The sequence below is a fragment of the Neoarius graeffei genome, chromosome 17, assembly GCF_027579695.1.
Source record: "Neoarius graeffei isolate fNeoGra1 chromosome 17, fNeoGra1.pri, whole genome shotgun sequence".
NCBI classification, from domain to species: domain Eukaryota; kingdom Metazoa; phylum Chordata; class Actinopteri; order Siluriformes; family Ariidae; genus Neoarius; species Neoarius graeffei.
Genome location: NC_083585.1, coordinates 2,129,395 through 2,142,424, shown reverse-complemented (window position 1 = coordinate 2,142,424; position 13,030 = coordinate 2,129,395). Strand labels below are relative to the sequence as shown.

The 13,030-nt window shown below is 46.2% G+C and overlaps 1 pseudogene; it reads left to right on the top strand.

Annotated features, from left to right (window-relative positions):
- Positions 1-5,864: 5,864 nt before the first annotated feature.
- Positions 5,865-9,749, top strand: LOC132901282 (zinc finger protein 850-like; annotated as a pseudogene).
- The last annotated feature ends 3,281 nt before the right edge of the window (positions 9,750-13,030 follow it).

Below are 13,030 nucleotides of genomic sequence, written 5' to 3'. Positions count from 1 at the left end.
TCACTGCTCACAGTGTGGGAAGAGTTTTCCTCATCAGAGTAATCTCCAGCAACACCAGCGCATTCACACAGGAGAGAAGCCGTATCACTGCTCACAGTGTGGAAAGAGTTTTACTCAGCAGAGTCATCTCCAAACACACCAGTGCATTCAAACAGGAGAGAAGCCGTTTCACTGCTCACAGTGTGGGAACAGTATTCCTCATCAGAGTGATCTCCAGCAACACCAGTGCATTCACACAGCGGAGACGCAGTTTCACTTCTCACAGTGTGGGAAGAGTTTTACTCATCAGAGTAATCTCCAAACACACCCGCGCATTCACATAGAAGAGAAGCCATATCACTGCTCACAGTGTGGGAAGAGTTTTACTCAGCAGAGTCATCTTGGACATCACCAGCGCATTCACACAGGAGAGAAGCCATATCACTGCTCACAGTGTGGGAAGAGTTTAATTCATGAGAGTAATCTCCAAAGACACCAGCGCATTCACACAGGCGAGAAGCCGTTTCACTGCTCACAGTGTGGGAAGAGTATTCCTCATCAGAGTGATCTCCAGCAACACCAGCGCATTCACACAGGAGAGAAGCCATATCACTGCTCACAGTGTGGGAAGAGTTTTCCTCATCAGAGTCATCTCCGACAGCACCAGCGGATTCACACAGGAGAGAAACCGTATCACTGCTCACAGTGTGGGAATAGTTTTATTCAGCAGAGTCATCTCCGACGACACCAGCGCATTCACACAGGAGAGAAGCCGTATCACTGCTCACAGTGTGGGAAGAGTTTTACTCATCAGAGTAATCGCCAACAACACCAGCGCATTCACACAGGAGAGAAGCCGTATCACTGCTCACAGTGTGGGAAGAGTTTTACTCATCAGAGTAATCGCCAACGACACCAGCGCATTCACACAGGATAGAAGCCGTTTCACTGCTCACAGTGTGGGAAGAGTATTCTTCATCAGAGTGATCTCCAGCAACACCAGCGCATTCACACAGGGGAGAAGCCATATCACTGCTCACAGTGTGGGAAGAGTTTTCCTCAGCGGAGTAATCTCCAACAACACCAGCGCATTCACAGAGGAGAGAAGCCGTTTCACCTCTCACAGTGTGGGAAAAGTTTTACTCAGCAGAGTCATCTCCATCAACACCAGCGCATTCACACAGGAGAGAAGCCATTTCACTGCTCACAGTGTGGGAAGAGTTTTACTCATCAGCGTACCCTCCGACGACACCAGCACATTCCCACAGGAGAGAAGCTGTATCACTGCTCACAGTGTGGAAAGAGTTTTACTCATCAGAGTCATCTCCGACGACACCAGCGCATTCACACAGGAGAGAAGCCGTATCACTGCTCACAGTGTGGGAAGAGTTTTATTCAGCAGAGTCATCTCCAACGACACCAGCGCATTCACACAGGAGAGAAGACGTATCACTGCTCACAGTGTGGGAAGAGTTTTACTCGTCAGAGTACTCTCCAAACACACCAGCGCATTCACACAGGAGAGAAACCGTATCTATGCTCACCGTGTGGGAAGAGTTTTACTCTTCAGAGTCATCTCCGACAGCACCAGCGGATTCACACAGGAGAGAAGCCGTATCACTGCTCACAGTGTGGGAATAGTTTTATTCAGCAGAGTCATCTCCGACGACACCAGCGCATTCACACAGGAGAGAAGCCGTATCACTGCTCACAGTGTGGGAAGAGTTTTATTCAGCAGAGTCATCTCCGACGACACCAGCGCATTCACACAGGAGAGAAGCCGTATCACTGCTCACAGTGTGGGAAGAGTTTTACTCAGCAGAGTAATCTCCAACAACACTAGCGCATTCACACAGGAGAGAGGCCGTATCACTGCTCACAGTGTGGGACGAGTTTTACTCGTCAGAGTGATCTCCAGCAACACCAGCGCATTCACACGGGAGACGCAGTTTCACTGCTCACAGTGTGGGAAGAGTTTTACTCAGCAGAGTAATCTCCAACAACACTAGCGCATTCACACAGGAGAGAGGCCGTATCACTGCTCACAGTGTGGGACGAGTTTTACTCGTCAGAGTCATCTCCAAAAACACCAGCGCATTCACACAGGAGAGAAGCCGTATCACTGCTCACAGTGTGGAAAGAGTTTTACTCGTCAGAGTACTCTCCAAACACACCAGCGCATTCACACAGGAGAGAAGCCGTATCACTGCCCACAGTGTGGGAAGAGTTTTACTCAGCAGAGTAATCTCCAGCAACACCAGCGCATTCACTCAGGAGAGAAGCCGTTTCACTGCTCACAGTGTGGGGAGAGTTTTCCTCATCAGAGTAATCTCCAAACACACCAGCGCATTCACACAGGGGAGAAGCCATATCACTGCTCACAGTGTGGGAAGAGTTTAATTCATGAGAGTAATCTCCAAAGACACCAGCGCATTCACACAGGAGAGAAGCCGTTTCACTGCTCACAGTGTGGGAAGAGTATTCCTCATCAGAGTGATCTCCAGCAACACCAGCGCATTCACACAGGAGAGAAGCCATATCACTGCGCACAGTGTGGGAAGAGTTTTCCTCATCAGAGTCATCTCCAACAACACCAGCGCATTCACACAGGAGAGAAGCCATTTCACTGCTCACAGTGTGGAAAGAGTTTTACTCAGCAGAGTCATCTCCACACACACCAGCGCGTTCACACAGGAGAGAAACCGTATCACTGATCACAGTGTGGGAAGAGTTTTACTCATCAGAGTAATCTCCAGCAACACCAGCGCATTCACACAGGGGAGAAGCCGTATCACTGCTCACAGTGTGGAAAGAGTTTTACTCGTCAGAGTACTCTCCAAACACACCAGCGCATTCACACAGGAGAGAAGCCGTATCACTGCCCACAGTGTGGGAAGAGTTTTACTCAGCAGAGTAATCTCCAGCAACACCAGCGCATTCACACAGGAGAGAAGCCGTTTCACTGCTCACAGTGTGGGAAAAGTTTTACTCAGCAGAGTCATCTCCACACACACCAGCGCATTCACACAGGAGAGAAGCCGTATCACTGCTCACAGTGTGGGAAAAGTTTTACTCCTCAGAGTAATCTCCAGCAACACCAGCGCATTCACTCAGGAGAGAAGCCGTTTCACTGCTCACAGTGTGGGGAGAGTTTTCCTCATCAGAGTAATCTCCAAACACTCCAGCGCATTCACACAGGGGAGAAGCCATATCACTGCTCACAGTGTGGGAAGAGTTTAATTCATGAGAGTAATCTCCAAAGACACCAGCGCATTCACACAGGAGAGAAGCCGTTTCACTGCTCAGTGTGGAAAGAGTTTTACTCAGCAGAGTCATCTCCAACAACACCAGCGCATTCACACAGGAGAGAAGCCGTTTCAATGCTCAGTGTGGAAAGAGTTTTACTCAGCAGAGTCATCTCCACACACACCAGCGCATTCACACAGGAGAGAAGCCGTATCACTGCTCACAGTGTCGGAAAAGTTTTCCTCCTCAGAGTAATCTCCAGCAACACCAGCGCATTCACTCAGGAGAGAAGCCGTTTCACTGCTCACAGTGTGGGAAAAGTTTTACTCCTCAGAGTAATCTCCAGCAACACCAGCGCATTCACTCAGGAGAGAAGCCGTTTCACTGCTCACAGTGTGGGGAGAGTTTTCCTCATCAGAGTAATCTCCAAACACACCAGCGCATTCACACAGGGGAGAAGCCATATCACTGCTCACAGTGTGGGAAGAGTTTAATTCATGAGAGTAATCTCCAAAGACACCAGCGCATTCACACAGGAGAGAAGCCGTTTCACTGCTCAGTGTGGAAAGAGTTTTACTCAGCAGAGTCATCTCCAACAACACCAGCGCATTCACACAGGAGAGAAGCCGTTTCAATGCTCAGTGTGGAAAGAGTTTTACTCAGCAGAGTCATCTCCACACACACCAGCGCATTCACACAGGAGAGAAGCCGTATCACTGCTCACAGTGTGGGAAAAGTTTTCCTCCTCAGAGTAATCTCCAGCAACACCAGCACATTCACACAGGAGAGAAGCCGTTTCACTGCTCACAGTGTGGGAAAAGATTTACTCATCAGATTCATCTCCAACAACACCAGCGCATTCACACAGGAGAGAAGCCGTTTCAATGCTCAGTGTGGAAAGAGTTTTACTCAGCAGAGTCATCTCCACACACACCAGCGCATTCACACAGGAGAGAAGCCGTATCACTGCTCACAGTGTGGAAAGAGTTTTACTCGTCAGAGTACTCTCCAAACACACCTGCGGATTCACACAGGAGAGAAACCGTATCACTAATCACAGTGTGGGAAGAGTATTACTCATCAGAGTAATCTCCAGCAACACCAGCGCATTCACACAGGAGAGAAGCCGTTTCACTGCTCACAGTGTGGGAAAAGTTTTACTCATCAGAGTCATCTCCAACAACACCAGCGCATTCACACAGGAGAGAAGCCGTTTCAATGCTCAGTGTGGAAAGAGTTTTACTCAGCAGAGTCATCTCCACACACACCAGCGCATTCACACAGGAGAGAAGCCGTATCACTGCTCACAGTGTGGGAAAAGTTTTCCTCATCAGAGTAATCTCCAGAAACACCAGCGCATTCACACAGGAGAGAACCCGTTTCACTGCTCACAGTGTAGGAAGAGTTTTACTCATCAGAGTCATCTCCACACACACCAGCGCATTCACACAGAAGAGAAGCCGCATCACTGCTCACAGTGTGGGAAGAGTTTTACTCATCAGTGTCATCTCCAACAACACCAGCGCATTCACACAGGAGAGAAGCTATTTCACTGCTCAGTGTGGAAAGAGTTTTACTCATCAGAGTCATCTCCACACACACCAGCGCATTCACACAGGAGAGAAGCCGCATCACTGCTCACAGTGTGGGAAGAGTTTTACTCATCAGAGTCATCTCCAACAACACCAGCGCATTCGCACAGGAGAGAAGCCATTTCACTGCTCACAGTGTGGAAAGAGTTTTACTCAGCAGAGTACTCTCCGACGACACCAGCACGTTCACACAGGAGAGAAACCGCATCACTCCTCACAGTGTGCGAAGAGTTTTACTCGTCAGAGTAATCTCCAACGACACCAGTGCATTCACACAGGAGAGAAGCCGTATCACTGTTCACATTGTGGGAAGAGTTTTACTCAGCAGAGTAATCTCAAGCAACACCAGCGCATTTACACAGGATAGAAGCCGTTTCACTGCTCACAGTGTGGGAAGAATATTCTTCATCAGAGTGATCTCCAGCAACACCAGCGCATTCACACGGGAGACGCAGTTTCACTGCTCACAGTGTGGGAAGAGTTTTACTCAGCAGAGTAATCTCCAACAACACTAGCGCATTCACACAGGAGAGAGTCCGTATCACTGCTCACAGTGTCGTACGAGTTTTACTCGTCAGAGTCATCTCCAGCCACACCAGCGCATTCACACAGGTGAGAAGCTGTATCACTGCTCACAGTGTGGGAAGAGTTTTACTCATCAGAGTGCTCTCCAGCAACACCAGCGCATTCACACAGGAGAGAAGCCGTATCACTGCTCACAGTGTGGGAAGAGTTTTACTAGTCAGAGTAATCTCCAGCAACACCAGCGCATTAACACAGGAGAGAAGCTGTGTCACTGCTCACAGTGTGCAAAGAGTTTTACTCATCAGAGTCATCTCCAACAACACCAGCGCATTCACACAGGAGAGAAGCCGTATCACTGCTCACAGTGTGGGAAGAGTTTTTCTAGTCAGAGTAATCTCCAGCAACACCACCGCATTAACACAGGAGAGAAGCTGTATCACTGCTCACAGTGTGCAAAGAGTTTTACTCATCAGAGTCATCTCCAACAACACCAGCGCATTCACACAGGAGTGAAGCTGTATCACTGCTCAGTGTGGAAAGAGTTTTACTCATCAGACTAATCTCCAACGACAACAGCGCATTCACACAGGAGAGAAGCCGTTTCACTGCTCACAGTGTGGGAAGAGTTTTCCTCATCAGAGTAATTTCCAACAACACCAGCGCATTCACACAGGAGAGAAGCCGTATCACTGCTCACAGTGTGGGAAGAGTTTTACTCCTCAGAGTAATCTCCAAACACACCAGCGCATTCACACAGGAGAGAAGCCGTATCACTGCTCACAGTGTGGGAAGAGTTTTACTAGTCAGAGTAATCTCCAACAACACCAGCGCATTCACACAGGAGAGAAGCCGTATCACTGCTCACAGTGTGGGAAGAATTTTACTCATCAGAGTCATCTCCAACAACACCAGCGCATTCACACAGGAGAGAAGCCGTATCACTGCTCACAGTGTGGGAAGAGTTTTACTCAGCAGAGTAATCAACAACACCAGCGCATTCACATAGGATAGAAGCCGTATCACTGCTCACAGTGTGGGACGAGTTTTACTCAGCAGAGTCATCTCCAATCACACCAGCGCATTCACACAGGATAGAAGCCGTATCACTGCTCACAGTGTGGGAAGAATTTTACTCATCAGAGTGATCTCCAGCAACACCAGCGCATTCACACAGGTGAGAAGCCGTATCACTGCTCCCAGTGTGGGAAAAGTTTTACTCAGCAGAGTAATCTCCAGCAACACCAGCGCATTCACACAGGAGAGAAGCCGTATCATTGCTCACAGTGTGGGAAGTGTTTTACTCATCAGAGTAATCTCCAGCAACACCAGCGCATTCACACAGGAGAGAAGCCGTATCATTGCTCACAGTGTGGGAAGAGTTTTACTCATCAGAGTCATCTCCAATCACACCAGCGCATTCACACAGGAGAGAAACCCTATCACTGATCACAGTGTGGGAAGAGTTTTACTCATCAGAGTAATCTCCAGCAACACCAGCGCATTCACACAGGAGAGAAGCCGTATCATTGCTCACAGTGTGGGAAGAGTTTTACTCATCAGAGTAATCTCCAGCAACACCAGCGCATTCACACAGGAGAGAAGCTGTATCACTGCTTACAGTGTGCAAAGAGTTTTACTCATCAGAGTAATCTCCAAACACACCAGAGCATTCACAAAGGAGAGAAGCCATATCACTGCTCACAGTGTGGGAAGAGTTTTACTCGGCAGAGTAATCTCCAACGACACCAGCGCATTCACACAGGAGAGAAGCCGTATCATTGCTCACAGTGTGGGAAGAGTTTTACTCATCAGAGTAATCTCCAGCAACACCAGCGCATTTACACAGGAGAGAAGCCGTATCATTGCTCACAGTGTGGGAAGAGTTTTACTCATCAGTCATCTCCAAACACACCAGCGCATTCACACAGGAGAGAAGCTGTATCACTGCTCACAGTGTGCAAAGAGTTTTACTCATCCGAGTAATCTCCAGCAACACCAGCGCATTCACACAGGAGAGAAGCTGTATCACTGCTCACAGTGTGCAAAGAGTTTTACTCATCCGAGTAATCTCCAGCAACACCAGCACATTCACACAGGAGAGAAGCTGTATCACTGCTCACAGTGTGCAAAGAGTTTTACTCATCCGAGTAATCTCCTGCAACACCAGCGCATTCACACAGGAGAGAAGCTGTATCACTGCTCACAGTGTGCAAAGAGTTTTACTCATCAGAGTAATCTCCAACAACACCAGCGCATTCACACAGGAGAGAAGCCGTATCACTGCTCACAGTGTGGGAAGAGTTTTACTCAGCAGAGTCATCTCCAGCAACACCAGCGCATTCACACGAGAGAAGCCGTATCACTGCTCACAGTGTGGGAAGAGTTTTACTCAGCAGAGTCATCTCCAACAACACCAGCGCATTCACACAGGAGAGAAGCCGTATCACTGCTCACAGTGTGGGAAGAGTTTTACTCAGCAGAGTCATCTCCAACGACACCAGCGCATTCACACAGGAGAGAAGCCATATCACTTCTCACAGTGTGCAAAGAGTTTTACTCATCAGAGTGATCTCCAACGACACCAGCGCATTCACACAGGAGAGAAGCCGTATCACTGCTCACAGTGTGCAACGAATTTTACTCATCAGAGTAATCTCCAACAACACCAGCGCATTCACACGAGAGAAGCCGTATCACTGCTCACAGTGTGGGAAGAGTTTTACTCAGCAGAGTCATCTCCAACAACACCAGCGCATTCACACGAGAGAAGCCGTATCACTAAGTGGACCTCAACAAGAAGGCTATACAACTGTCTTCCATATGCCAAAGGATGCTCCATGAAAGCATCTGATTACGTGTACCTTCCAACATAACCGACCTCCCTGTTTCTTTTGCTCTTGTCTGACGTGCCTCCTCTTCTACTTGGTGAACCTCTTTTTGGACCATCTCTCTGCTCTGGGTTGGTGTTACTGTCTTCCAGCTTGGCCTAGTAACACATCCAAGCCCAAGCTGTCCTCTCCTGACTGTACCAATGATGTTGCTATATCAGAGACGTTCTTCAGCATCCTTCACATCTTGGTCTGCTCGCCACTTATGACCAGTGGGCACCTCTATTCCTTCTTTCCTAACTTTCTCGTCTGTGCTTTCCCTCAGCATCATCACCTGGTGTACCTTGGTCACCTTGAATTCCTCTGTGATGATTGTGGTAATTGAAGCTTACTACTGGTACTGTAAAGCCCAATGATGGAAAAACTTCTGGGAAGTCCCAGCCATCGTCTGATGTATCTGTTGATCATCCTCTCCATAGTTTCTACAGAAGATGTGGAGTTGTTATACACCAGTAATGGCCAGAGGAGTCTTGGAAGCACCCCATGCTGGTAACACCAAGCCTTGCACTTCCTGGGTAGACTGCTCTTATCAACAGTGCACATCCATTCTTCAGCTTGTTGTCTCATCTGAAAGATACTCTCCTTGTCTGTCAGTGCTGTTGAACCACTTGCCAAGGCTCTTGACTGGCTTCTCAGAAACTGTCAGAATGTCTTCACCATCTATCCTGAATTTGAAGCTGTCCTGAACTTTGCCTTTCTTGAAAACCAGGCTTCTAGACTTGGATGGCTTGTTCATCTTCGACCATGTCATCAGTCTGCCAATGTCCTCCAGCATCCATCTTCCTTCAGGAGCAGACTTTGTTGTAATAGTCATGTCATCCATGAAGGCTCTGAAGTCATACATGAAGAACATAATTTGAATTCAAGTCACTGAATTACAAAGTAATTCAAATTAGTGTCAAATAACCAGGAAGTAATTCAAACAAGTGTGGTAGAATCAGGAAGTAATTCAAATTTTTGTCATTATTCTCAAAGTAATTCAAATTAATATCAAAGAATGACATTTGATTCAATTTATGTTCAAGCAGCAATCAATCCAGCCACTGAGGTGCACAAACCAGTGTATTCTTAGTGCCGGTCCCAAGCCCAGAGTAATGAGGAGGGTTGTGTCAGGAAGGATATCTGGCATAAAACTCATGCCAAATCAACTATGCGGAAGATGACGAGGGCTTTCATCCTGGATCGGTCGAGGCCTGGTTCAACAAGACCGCCACTGAAACTGTTTCCCAGCAGGGTACCAATGGAAATGATGCTTCTGGTGGGGAAAGGAGGAGAAAGAGAGGTGGAAGGTGAATTTGGAAAAAATGTGAGAATAGAAAAGGCAGGAGAGTGGAATTGGAAATTGAAATGTTGGCACAATGACTGGTATTGGAAGAGAACTGGCTGATTTGATGGAGAAAAGAAAGATTGACATCCTGTGTATACAAAAGATTCTTTATTGTCATTGTACAGAAAACATACAATGAAATTCAAGTGCACTCAAGTACTGGACTCGAATTTAAAAAAAAAATCAAATAAATGCTCCTATTGTTAAATAGACAGATTTGCTTGAGTGTTCTATTGTGTTGTTCAAACTTGAGGAGTCATGCACAGCCTCTTCAGGATTCACCTTGCAACAAGGGTGGGATTCAAACACACAAAGGATTAGCAGTCCATCACCTTAACCTCTCAGCCACCTCTCCCACAGATACTGGGTTAACTTTATAATTCTGAGAGTTTAGCACAATTCATTGTGAACAAAACAATCTCATATTTTCCTCGTGTTCTGTCCTTAACTTCCAGCTTCAAAATATGCAATAAAATAAACTAAACAAACTATGTGATATGGACTCTGGAAAAAAGTATTGGCAATCTTTAAATCAAGAAAATAAAAATACAAAACCCATATCCAAAACCCATAACATTAGTTAAGCCACACAGCTCATAAAGATGGTTTCAAGCAAAATGCAATCACTCACTGGTAAATATACGGAACATTCATGAGCAAAAACTGCATTTATAAACACTTACAAAACTCACAAATTTCTCAGAATAAAACACACTCTCTCACTATAGCATGTAGCATGTACACTTACTGTAGACACACACACACACCTGGGCCTTAACACATCTTTTCTCCCCTCTGGGCCATCAAAAGCATATAAAAAAATACATTTTATGTAAACTGTCAGAATGCAACAATATAAGTTGATTCTGTACATAAGTGCACTTTATCACGACTTACACTGACCAGCCACTCACTACATTGCTCACTCTCTCTATGTCACTTCCTGATTTCCTAAACTCTGAGGGAGGGGCACAGAACATGCATGCATTAATCACGTGGAAAAAATTTGTGGTGTTAAAAGGAATTTGCATTAACACATTATTGCATTAACTTCAACAGCCACAATTTTATATATAAAACTTCTCACTCACCCCTTCTGGCAGGGGAGGTAATCCACCACCACCATATGCAACCCCTGGCCTGTGGACCACCTCAGATTTAAAGTGCTAAAGGGCAATACCCAGAGGGATCCACACGTTGGTCCCACTGGTCAGAACAGAGAGTGAACAGGTGTCCGAGCAGGTAGTATGGGAGAGTGAGGACTGCCCACTTGATGGGCAAACACTCTTTCTCCACCCATATCTTCCACTGATCCATTATTCAAGAGTGACATGGAAGAAGCAGTGCTGTGATATAGATTCAAACTGGGGCTGTTGTGACCACAATACAGAATACTAACCACTAAATGATCACGACACTCCACAGGCAGAGTACACCCTCACTCTGACAGAAACTCAGCTGCTAGATGTGACGTGGGACGAACAGGACCACGTTTGTCCTGGTATCATGAGAAAAGTGAATTTTTTATTTAGTCATGCTTGCATTTGCTATGGTGGTGTAGTGGTTAGCCCTGTTGCTTCACAGCAAGAAGGTCCTGGGTTCAAGCCTGGTGAGGGTCTTTCTGTGTGGAGTTTGCATGTTCTCCCAGTGTCTGGGTGGGTTTTCTCAGGGTGCTCTTGTTTCCCCCACAGTCCAAATAAATGTAGGTTACATTAATTCATGGCTCTAAATTGCCTGTGAGTGTGAATGGTTGTTTGTCTCTGTATCAGCCCTGCAATGACCTGGTGATGTGTCCATCTTTCAAAAGTTCACTTTTGTTTAATTTTATTTATATGCTGCCTTGGGCAGTGATGTGAAATACAGGCAACACCAACAATTCAGGAGTTCCATCAATGACCATTTTCAGATTCTGTTCAGGAATTGGTTATAGATGTCCTGTCTGTTATTTACTGTGTGATTTACTGAACATTTTGAGCATTTGTTTGACCTCTGAGCCTTTACAAGGCAAGAGGTTCCTTTTGGAATATGCAGACTGGTGTGTGAGAAAATGCAACTGTGGCAGCGGAGGCGTGGTCAAGCATCGGTCTGTGACCGGAGGGCGGAGTCGGGGAAGGTAAGTGGCAGAATCACTGCACCTGATGTTAATTAATGTGTTTGTGTGTCTTCCCCAGTGACCGTGCCCTATTTAAGGAGAGAGAGCGAGAGCAGAGGGAGCTCTCTCCCCAACCAGACGACTTGTGTGTGTGTGCGTGCGGGCGTGGCTGGGAGAGTTAGTGTTTGCACTGAAAAGTGAAAATAAAAAGAGCTTTGTGAACTCAGTTCTGGCCTGCCGTCCTTCTGTGCTCATCCCGGGTTTCAGCACCACTGTGACAGTTTGTATGGGTGGGTGGAGCACAGAAGGACAGCAGGCCAGAACTGAGTTCACAAAGCTCTTTTTATTTTCACTTTTCAGTGCAAACACTAACTCTCCCAGCCACGCCCGCACGCACACACACAAGTCGTCTGGTTGGGGAGAGAGCTCCCTCTGCTCTCGCTCTCTCTCCTTAAATAGGGCGCGGTCACTGGAGAAGACACACAAACACATTAATTAACATCAGGTGCAGTGATTCTGCCACTTACCTTCCCCGACTCCGCCCTCTGGTCACAGACCGATGCTTGACCACGCCCCCGCTGCCACAGCAACTTTAAATACAATTGTAAATAATTCACCCTGTATACCGTGAACATGAGAAACTTTCCACTTTTTTCACACGTCCCTTGACGGGCTCTGTACATATTTAGTCATATAAATGTCAAGAAAAAAATCAACAAGCAATGACATTTGGATGTTGTACAGTCGGTAACATGTCAGTTTCACAACTGAAAGTTTTCCAGTTTTACATTCTGGGGTGTTTTCAGTGTCGTAGATGTGACATTTCCACTCATATTGGAAAACAAAATGCTTCAGAGCTTAGACAAATTCAGCATTAGTGGATTAATCTCCATAACTTTTAATGAATACAGATAAATCCTCAAAATTCATATCATTATGGACATCCTAAAAATACATCACTTTTTTTGCATTATAGATGTAACATCAAACAGATATAATTCTATGGGAGATTACAGGTTTTCTACAAACTCTGTGAATTTCAACGACAAGTGCAGAAAGAATTACATGTGTACCATTTAAGAGACTTGACTGAACGCCCAAAGTATCAATTTGAAAATATTTGTTATTTTTGGAATGAATTACTTTCAGAAAACTGGTCTTCAGAATGTGACATTTTCAAGTTATGGATGTTATATTATACCTTACGAGCTAACAGGATATTTGTAATCATGTCGGGCAATGGATGTTAACAATAGAGAATGGGCAACTACTTCATGGCACCTTGCATTCTGGATAGTGGGCACCATAGTTTAGGATACACCTTTTGAAATATTTCAGCTGTAGCTTCAATCATTCCCTTACCAGCTTCTCTTTTTTCCCT